The 10,790-nt window shown below is 43.5% G+C and overlaps 1 long non-coding RNA gene across 1 annotated transcript; it reads right to left on the bottom strand.

Moving 5' to 3' along the window:
• Positions 1-203: 203 nt before the first annotated feature.
• On the bottom strand, positions 204-2,941 carry LOC141978588 (uncharacterized). Its single transcript, XR_012636405.1, has 3 exons — positions 2,857-2,941; positions 2,391-2,505; positions 204-346 (listed from the first exon to the last, which is right to left on the bottom strand). It is a non-coding gene; the product is annotated as an uncharacterized LOC141978588 (long non-coding RNA).
• Positions 2,942-10,790: the final 7,849 nt, after the last annotated feature.

The raw sequence follows: 10,790 nt of genomic DNA on the forward strand, positions 1-10,790 counted from the left end.
TAGCCCCACCAGCACCAAAGAGCCACCCCTTAGTTTCCTGCAGTGACCCTGTTCCCGCAAAGCACTGGGAAATTCAGGTCACAGTAAGAAGCCATGGAAGAGTGCTATAAAGAATACATAGCTCTTATGTAGCGCTGCTCGCCAGTAGAGCTCAAAGCACTTTACAAAGGAGGTCAGTATCATTATCTTCATTTTATCTGTGGGGAAACTGAGGCACAGCAAGGTCAAGTGACTTGTCCAAGAGCACCAAGAAGGCCAGTGGCAGAGCCAGGAATAGAACACAGGTCCCTGGGGTTGCAGTCCAGTGTGCTATCCACTAGAGGCAGAATTCTGCAGGGAGGAGGTTCTAGGTGGAAAAAGATTGAGAAACTTGGAGGTAGGGTTTGGAGCAGCAGACTGCAAATCAAGACTACTGTTTTCTTGCTGACTGCCAATGACATGGGTAAATCATAGAATCTCTCTCTGTCTCAATTACAAACTTAAAAAGTTTTACAATGGCTCTGTGAGAGAGATAAATACTTGTACTTTCATAGCAGCCTTCACAATACAATATGTTGCCCTTTTATAGCACTTTTCATCTGAGAATGTCAATGCACATTACAATATTAACTTAGCCTCACAACATCCCAGTAAGTTAAATGTTATTACCATTTTACCAACAGGGAAACTGCGGCAGAGCAAGGTTAGGTGATTTAGCCAAGGTTACACAGCAAACTGGTGGCAGAGGTGTGACTAGAACAGAGTCTCCTGACTCCCAATCTGCTGTTATAATCACTATGTGCTTTTCCAGCTGAGCTGCAACCAAATCTAACCTGGAGGCGGCTAGATCCGAAGTTCTTAAATTCTTGGGGCCTAATTCTGCGTAGTCACACCAGTGTCAAACTGGATTAACTCCACTGAAGTCTGATCCTAACTCCATTGACACAACAGGCCCTGACTTTCCTACCACAACTGTTTTACATCAGCGTAACTCCACTGAGGTCAATGCAGCTACTCCTGATTTACACCAAGGAAAACAAAACTCAGGACCGTCAGCCTTCCTGAGTGACCTCATCTTTGCCTCAGTTTCCCAATCTGTAAAATGGAGGATCACTTTATTCTAGAGAGGTGGAGCAGGGTGTTAATGTTATTGATGGAGGGGCCAAAGCCTTCTCAGTCAATGAAATCTGAACCAAACCTTGCAGGGGTAGAGTGCTACATGAATATAGAGCAGGACAAGGTAATATTTTTTAATTGGACCAACTTTTGTTGAGGAGGGAGACAAGCGGTCTTTCAGGACCTGAAGAACAGCTCTGTGTAAGCTTGCAAGTTTGTCTCTCTCACCAACAGCAGCTGGTCCAGTAAAAGATATTACCTCACCCACCTCTAATATCCTGGGACCAACAAACACTTACTAATATTTGGCACTTGCCTTCAAAGCACATTAAAAGCATTCTTCTTCATAAGCCCTCTGGAATGTAGGTAATATATGTACTATCTCCATTGTAGAGATGGGAAAACAGATACAGAAAGATCAAATGACTTGGCCAGTGCCATACAGTGAGTCAGTAGCAGAGCTAGGAGAAAACTCAGGAGAGCTTCTGGTTCCCAGTCCTGTAACCAGACCACATCTCTCTCTACATGTACCTTTATGCTTCATATATTCCGTATCAATGTTAGGACACTTAAGTGCAACAAGCCCTTGATTAAATGAAAATTGGGCAGCATTTGCATTATGCTAGAGGTTCATGCTTCCATGCACCCTTCAGTGAAGCTGACAGACAGGGGTCACTGCTGTTTCGAATATAAACCCCCATGCTGCTGAAGAGCAACTAAGCCCGGGACCCAGTCACTTTTACTCAGAGCCAAAAGACAATCCATGCGTGGGTTGGTGTTAGCCACAGTTCCTCAAAGCTCTCAGAGCATTGCCGCAGCTCGCCCAGCTCAGATGACTTTAATTAAGTGAAATCTCACTGTAATTACCTAGATGAGGACAATAGAGTAACGGTTGGTTTAGGCAGCCTGGGATCATTTACACTACTGCTTTATCCGTGCTGCAATCAGTCAGCATTAGCCTCTTTCTCCAGCATAAGAGGTTCAAGGATGTGTAGGCATGCCAATACTAAGAAGTAACTGGGGGGATGGGGGCACAGAAATGCATGCATAGAGAGAAAGCAACTGAAAGTATTTTTAAATCTTGCTGCAGGAGAGACTGCGCACGCAGGTGCCAGCAGTGTGTCTGACTCTGTTCTTACTGGAGTTTTGCCATAGCCCCCCTGGTTGCAGGATTCCATGCAGCAACAGAGGGATCCCAGAAAAATGAAATCACATATGCCTGCAAACTGTGCTGGGTTTGCAACAATTGCATGCAACACTTTTGCAATGTTGTGGCTTCTGTCTTTAATACTTGCCCTTATTAACCATGCTACAGGATTCTGTGGTGTCAGTGGCCCAGATTTTACGATGGCAAGACTTGCAGGTTTTTGCATCTTTGCGGTTGTTGTATAGTACAGTAGTTTTAGGTTTCTTAAGAGTGCAAAGAGTATTAATCATTAGCAATAATCATTAGCCCACCAACCCTCCTCCACAGCCAGGCAATCACTCCAGGCTACGGAGCTCAGCATCTACCCCCCTGAACCCTACACTCATCCCCCTTCCATGCCTGGCACCCACTCCAACCCCCTGAGTATGGCACCCATCCCCCTTCAAAGCCTGGCGCCCACTCCACCCCCCCTGAGCGCGCCCCCCCAGCATGACCCCACTCCATCCCTGACCCCCCCCCTTTCACCCTGCTGAGCTCAGTATCCACCCCCCTCTCTGAGCACTGACTTCTACCCCTCTCCAACACCCAGCTTGCCCCCAGGGCGAGCCTCTCACGTGTGCACCGAACCCCCTGCGCCCGCTTCCTCCCCTCCTGCTGGACTTCACTTGCTGGCAGAGGTGAGCACAGGGGCCGCCCTACGGCGCATGCGCCAACTCCATCCTCCTCCTCCTCCTTCTTCTCCCCTCCCCCGCCGCCGCCGCCGCCTATGGGGCTGCGCGCGCGACAGGCTGAAAAGGCGGCGCGAAGCGCCTCGCGCGCGCTCCCTTTCACTCCCTTTTTCCCCCCCCCCTCCCCTCCCTCCCCCCTCATCGCTCGCGCTCGAGCCTGAGTCGCGAGACTGGCTGCGGCGGCCACGTAGCGCTGCGGCGGCGGCGGCGGCTGCTGAGGGGAGCGGGAGCCGCGTCCGGCGGCGGCGGGGCCTGGGCCTGAGGCGGCAGCTACGCGAGCGCCGCGGCGGCTTCGGGGGCTGAGCGGGAGGGAGGGCCCCTGGCGCCCGCCCCCCTCCCTCCCTCTCCTCCCCTCTCCTCCCCTCCACCGCCCGGCATGGACGGCGGCGGAGGTGGCCCAGAGGGGCTCGGCCTGGGTGAGTATGGGCCGCCCGCCCGGCAGGGGACCCCGGTCGGGCCTTGGGGGCAGCCGGCTGGCAGCGCTAGGCCCGGCCTCGGTGGGGGGTGGGGGCAGGAACTTGGGCAGAGTCGGGAGGCGGCAGCAGCTGAAGCCCCCCGGGGGGGGGTGGGGGCCGCACCCTGGGGTGCGCGGGGCGTGCACCGGCTGCTGTACCTTGGGGGCAGAGGGGTCGTACGGGCGGGAGGGGGGGGTTGCACCAGCTGTTTGCAGCCCGGGCAGGTGGGGGGCTGGGTGGCACGGAGCAGGTAAACCTTCTCGTGCTGCCTCTTGCGTTGAGCAAGTGGGGGTTACATTTCCGCCCATCCCCTCCCTTCGCTCGGGGATGGGCCCGGGTCTCGCCGTCCTCCTTCCCCCCGGAGCGGCGGCATTGCGTGTGGGGCAATAGGCGTGTGCAGCCTCTTCCCCGCTGTCACCTGGGGGCTGTGCACCCGCCACCCACGGTGTGTGCGTGCCCCAGCTCGGCAGGGATGCGTGGGGGCTGCTACATGCATCCCCTTCCCTCCTCTGCTGCTGGCTCTGGAGTTGTTATGTGGGGAGGGGAAAATGTATTCACCTCCTCTTTCTCCCCCTGGTGATTCCTACTCTCGGGCTGTGGGCCGTGTTTTCTAGTTTCTTCAATCACTCCATGAGGCACACTGCCTTGATGATCCCAGGACAAATCGTGCAGTGTGCATGCTTCCGTTTGTATGGAGCTGTCTTGCGTGCAGCTCAGGGGTCTGTGAATGTCTTGGTACCTGCATTGTAAGAATGAAGTGGTTAAGCATAACAGTATTATAGGTGCACTCTTTCTTATATATTGTGCCTGAGGTTTTGGGTCTGGGTGTAGTAGAAGTGATCTAAGGAAGAGTGGGGGAGGTAGTGTGTGCACTGAGGATATGAGGGATGTGCATTTTTTCAGAGGATGACCTGAGCCTTATTGTTCTGGGAATGACAACTGGTACATGCTTTGTTGACAGTGGTGTATGCACGATGAATCAGGAGAATGATGCTGGGGTGTGTGTATGCACTGAATAGAGGAGATGCTCTAATGTGCAAGCATTGATTTGTGAAAGATGGTCTGATGCACCTTGATTTGTCATGGCATTGACTGCCTGCCTTGTTTGTTCACGTGGTCTTAATGTGGAGTTAGCCTTGTGCGTCCACTGGGTTGAGCTCTGTAACCCTGTTATGCCGGTACTGAATTGCACTGGTATGGGTTCTGGGCTCATAGAGTATGTTATGGGAAAAGGATTGGGTGGGTTGAAACGTTTAAAAAGTTTAGTATCTTTAATGACATTTTATGGACTGTTTTTGGTTTTAAAAAAAAAAATCATCCCTTTCCACTTTAAACACCTGATGTGGTTTAGTATAACCAGTGGTACCTTGTTTCTAGAGTCTTTTCCCTCCCCTTTTCACCCGCTTAAGATACTCTGTCTATTTTATGGTGATTAATCAAGCACCTACAGTGTGTCTGTGCTGTATGAAAAAAAGAACCCAATCCCTTCCATAGACAGTTTACACTCAGATCCTGATATTGACAACATAAGTCAGGGGTGGTGCAGATGTTGGATAGGACGCTTCTCGGAAGTGTACAATTGAGAGATCATAAAATGTAAAATCATTAGATAGTTTATATTGACTTTGTAACTATGCAGTTTTGCAGTGCTGGGGAGAGGTGTTTTATGCATTTATTATTGTAAAATTTTTAGTGAGCTGTGTTCTCAGTTTTTTTTCAGAATTGTATCTAGTGATTTGGGTTTCTCCGGCTACCAACTTCAGAACTGACATGCAAGAAACTAGATCTGGTATATTTGTGAAGGTCAATTCAGAATGAAAATAAAGCTATAGTATGAAGTAGCTTGTGTAATCGTTTAGCTTTATAATGTGGACTTATGTCATTTACACTAGCAGAAGCTATTTGGCTTGCACTTTTAAGCTAGTACTGTATCACTGGCCTATTTTAAATGATCTGATGGGTTAAGTGGTACTGCTTTTTTGTTTGACACAAATGTGAAAATAACAGAGGTTCAGTTTTTCCTATGAGAGTACATCTTTCGTGAGGAGATCTCTAGTTTAGTAACAAGTTAGCTAGATTTTAAGGGTAGTATATCAATTTGGACATGTAGGATGCTGGGAGAATCTGCTTTTGTTTCCTTAGGGTTAGGGAATGTGAGAATATCATACTATAATTAGAGTTGAGTAGTTGCATATAAAGGGGAAAACTCTGTGTATACATATAGGAAGTTTATTCCCCACTTAGCTAGGGGAGCTTATGTAGTATTAGCCTCAGGAAGAGCTGGTGAAAAAATCCTTTAAACTCATATAGCTAAACTTGGATAGACCTCAGTAAACAAGAGAACATCTTTCATCCTTAGTATCATGTTTTATATATGAATGTTTAATTGAAGAGTAGCGTGCAGACAGCATATTCCTGAGACAGCGATAGAAATGTTTTCGGTGATTCCAAAACTGCATGCCAGAAATGACTTACGTTTATTTAGCACTCTATATATACTAGTGCCATAATATGCCTGTACAAAAAGCAAGCCTATTGTTCCTGTTATGTTAAATTTCTTTTGTAGGGGCAAAGAAGTGGCAACCTGTTGAGAAGATAATCTCTTCTGAAAACCTGCTTCTTTGGGTCAATATTACAGAACTTTTTCTAACCATTTACTTACTTAAATTCCTACAACACAGAGCAGCTAGTCACGTAATGTGTTCTGCTATGAGAACTGCTCTCTTCCTGTGAGATTCAGCGCTTGGCTTGTACTGGAAGACAAACTAGATAAAATCATAATTTTAAAAAAACCCTAAAATTTTTAAAAAATACTTGTGCTGCTAGTTCTTTACATTCTTCCCATTTTATAATCTTAAATTACTAAAGTAGATTATTGTATGTTTCTTTAACTTCCTAATTGTTAGTAGAATTTCAGATTTTACATGGAAATTTTGTCCGTTAAGAAGCTTCATATTTAAAATGTTCATCTATACTGAAAAAGATAAGTCCAGGACATTGTTAACATCTTTACTGTAAGAACACACATTCAATCACAGAATTGATAAGCAAATACCCCATACTGTAATTGCAGCCTATGCCATCTTTGGTTATATTGAACTTCTATAAGTCAGGAATGCTAAAATATTTCAACCACGCTAATACTTCTCCATCAGGGTTTGAAGTCAATGGGATTTATACTCCTGAATTACATAGGTGCTTTAGAATATCCTACCCTTAAATGCCTTAAGTATGGGTTTAGGATCCTAACTTTAGATTTTTTTTATTTGTATATATATATAGATAAAAAGCTCATATTAACTTTATTGTATTGTAAGTCTAAATAACTTTTCATTATTAACATTGATGCTATTGTTTGTTTTGAAGTAACAAATTTTATACCTCTAAATATTTAATACAAATACAGTTTTTGTCTCATACTGCAAATACTTGTGTACGTGCTTAACTTTAAGTGAGTTCATGTCAGTAAAGTTACTTATCTCCTTAAGTATTTGCAGGATCAAGTTCTGCAATTTTGTAAAATTCAAATAAATTACCCTAACAATAATGTTATTTTTAAAAAGAAAACCTTTGTAATTTAGTTCATTATAAATTTGAATCTTCTAAATGTGCAATAGTACAAATGTTCAAATTGTTTTGAGGCCTCATAAAACTGAGTAATTTATATCACTCCACTCTGCTGGAGGACAGTTGCAGAGGGAGTGAAACTCTTGAGGTAGCTGTGGTGCCAGCAGCTCAAACTCATTAGTACAAACAGCTTGCATTAGTTTCCTTGACACTTTCAGACACTCTTCCCTAAGGAGGTTTCGGAGTAGCAGCCGTGTTAGTCTGTATTCGCAAAAAGAAAAGGAGTACTTGTGGCACCTTAGAGACTAACCAATTTATTTGAGCATAAGCTTTCGTGAGCTACAGCTCACTTCATTGAAGCTCACGAAAGCTTATGCTCAAATAAATTGGTTAGTCTCTAAGGTGCCACAAGTCCTCCTTTTCTTTTTCCCTAAGGAGGTTTCAGACCAGTAGTTTTCTCTCAGGAGAAGCACTCAGATTTTAGCCATCCTAAGCTTTGCAAACTGCTGCAACCAGAGCTACATTGAGTTTCTGGAGTTCTTGCTTGCAGTTTTACTCCTAAATTTGGAAATTTGATTATTTTTGTTGGAAAGTGTGTTAAAAATGGAATATAGGAAAGAGTTCAGTAGCGGGCTTGCTTCTTGTTGCTGCAGTGCAAAAAAAGGTTTAGTACTAAATTAACATGCAGTTATGAAGCTTCAAAAAAGTTTTCTCAATATAGTTGCAAAAACATCTAAAAGCACCCTTGCTCTTATCTGTGCTGAATGTTTGAGAGGCTGCCAAAAAGTGTACTTTAAAAAATATACTATAAGCCTTTAGAATTGAGGATGACTACTATACTTTCCTTGACAAGGAGATTTGAGTTCTTGTGTCAACAGTATTGGGCTCCTCGCTGTCAGTTGATATTAAACCTGTCAAGCAGTTTCATTCTTTTCCAAATACTGAAAACTTCTTTAGTCTGTTATTTCTAAAGGAATATCTGAGGTGGTAACCAAGCTAGAGAGACATCATGGAGACAGGTAATCAAGTAGTATAAGAGTACAGATCTGCTTAACTTTTATGGTTGAAAATTTATGGGCTAACATTCTATGATCTGCATACCTTCATTTCTTTGAATGTTGTACACAATAAGATGGAAATATTTAACTTGGAACATAGCTGAATCTTGCAGATGCAGAGGGCTTATTGGAACTTTGGTTGCACTGTGGCTGGCTGGTTTTGATGAAGACAATAAAAACCTGCTCCAAATGCTACACTTACTCAGAGGAATTGCTTATTTAAACCTGCTCAGAGTTTGTGGTGAAAGGGGTGTTGTAAGACTTTAATGTCTCAATGAATGCTGTGTCTGAAGTCAAATCACATGGCAGGCCTAGTGTGAATTTTAGTGGTTAATGTAGGCAGCAGATTAAATCAGCAGAGAGATTGGACATTTACTGTATGTTAATCTGATTGCTAAAGGCTGACAGTCCTGATAGCATCACTAGAGTTGTGTTCGACATCTACAGAATACTCATATTTAGGATTTCAGCTAAAGTGAATGTTCTTTGCAACTTACATTTTAAAAAAATCAAGCAAGCTGGGGTTTTTTAAGCAGTAACTTTAATAACTCTCCTTCATACACACTTTGTTTTTTGTTTATTCCTTGCAAGTTAGATCCTTTCATAAAATACGAAATGGAATTTGTATCCCTGACTCCAACTAATTCCTCTTGTTTTTCAGTCTTAGTGGATCAAGGGGTGCAGCTACAGTTAACTCAGTGAAGGAACCTTATTTAATTAGGATTTCTTATAGATTTCTTGATGGGATCAGTTTACTATCATTATCTCCTCTCTGGGTTCCCTATTCTTTCACTGTGACCAAATCTGTGAACATATCTGGGTTTCCTAAAGATTTACACTGGGAAAGGATTGGCACATGGATAATACGGTTGGTTGCAACCTCAATTCACAATAGGACGGCATCTGCTACCAGTAATGCACCTAGATTTCCTGTAATATAGCATTGCACTTGGATCCAGATCACTGTTAATAATACTTCTTCTTTCTGGAGACATGCACTAGGATGGGATTGGCCTTCAATGTACATGACTTTCAGTAAACTTATGCTGTGAAAAGACAAGCTCTTGTTCAGAGAAGTGATTTTTGGAGTTTGAGACAGGGACCAAATTACATAGCAATAACTCTTCCTCACCCATGTCATGTAGTGGCAAGACTGGCTGCTATGGCCCTCTAGTTCAGGACTCTCAACTTTTCCACATGATTGTATCCCAAGGTTCACCTCCCTTAAAAACTACTTGCTTACAAAATCAGGCATAAAAATACAAAAATGTCACAGCACACCAGTACCGAAAAATTGCTTTTTCTCATTTTTACCATATAATTATAAAATCGACTGGTAAATATTTTACTTACGTTTCGGTGTATGGAACAGTATAAACAAGTCATTGTATGGAATTTTAGTTTGTATTGACTTCGCTAGTGCTTTTTATGTAGCCTCTTGTAAAACTAGGCAAATATCTAGATGAGAACCACTGCTCTAGTTTGTCTGGTTTTTGAAATGTGCAGGCCTTCAATCTAGTGGAAGGATTAAACCTAGTAGGTAAAAAACCCCACCTCTGCTATCATGCTATGCCTATCTGCCAGTAAGCCATGGCTCCTGCATTTTAAAGATATGGAACAAATTGTGTGCCATTAATTGTAACTTCTTATCTTTGTTTTCTTAAAATGTACCTCAGTCGTGTCTGAAATCTTTGTTTTGCATGCCCTTATATCTGTTTTCTTTCTCTACTTCTCTACTTCCTTCTCTGTTTTTCCATTTCTCCTACTTCTCCCCTAAATCAGTCTTTTTTTCTCTTCCTTCTTTTCTGACTTTTACCTTTCTTTGAAGACAGGTTCTTGATCTTATGTATCTTCTGTAAACTTAGCCAATTTATGGGTGATTTAAAATAATTAAAAATAATCTCTCCCACAGACATCCATTTGTGCATTTAGCCACTCGCACATCCTCACTTCTATTCATCCTCCCATCCAAACATGTAAAATCCAAAGAACTAGATGAAGTTAAAGTTCCCCACTGTCTCTCAGCCATCCATCCTCATCCACAAACCTCTGACTATTGGGAAAGGGGAGAATACTGGGATTGCTCTTATTGGCAGTTCATCAGTTTAACGTTTTCTAACCTTTTTCTGTTCCACTAGTCTCACACTAGACATCCTGGGCTATTGCAAGTCTGGTATTTCCAATGTAGCCATCGTCAACCCTCTGATTTGGGTCCATGTCCCCAGTAAATATCTCTTCAGCCCACCTCTACAGCTATTCATAGCTTTTCCAAGATGTGAATTTGACCTGAATTTTGATACTTCCATTGCTACCTGCAGTTTCACTCTGGGTTTGCCAAAGCTATGAATAGTAGCTGAAGGTTGTTTTTGCAATTATAAGAGCTTGAAATATATTACTTTAAAATGAAAGCATAGGTTATGCATAAGCTGGTGGCATTTGTCTGAGAGAGATTCCTATTTGCCCCAGACAGATGAATTTTTCAGGCTCTGGCAAAAGTGTGTTTCTCCGCTTCAGCTCTCATGAAGCATCTTAGGACTTGTTAAGGCACTACTTCTCTCTCCTTGCTATCTCATTGGAGATTGTAGGGTCTGGTTACACCCACCTAAGCAAATCGGTCATTTTAGGAGATCACATCTCTTTATTATATGAGCTTCCAGAACCAGTAACAGGAGTACTGTTTGCTCATACAGATGCTTTAGTCCAATTATGTGAGGGCACTTTGCAAACATGAATGTAAGCC

The sequence above is a fragment of the Natator depressus genome, chromosome 27 (genome assembly GCF_965152275.1).
Source record: "Natator depressus isolate rNatDep1 chromosome 27, rNatDep2.hap1, whole genome shotgun sequence".
Taxonomy (NCBI): domain Eukaryota; kingdom Metazoa; phylum Chordata; order Testudines; family Cheloniidae; genus Natator; species Natator depressus.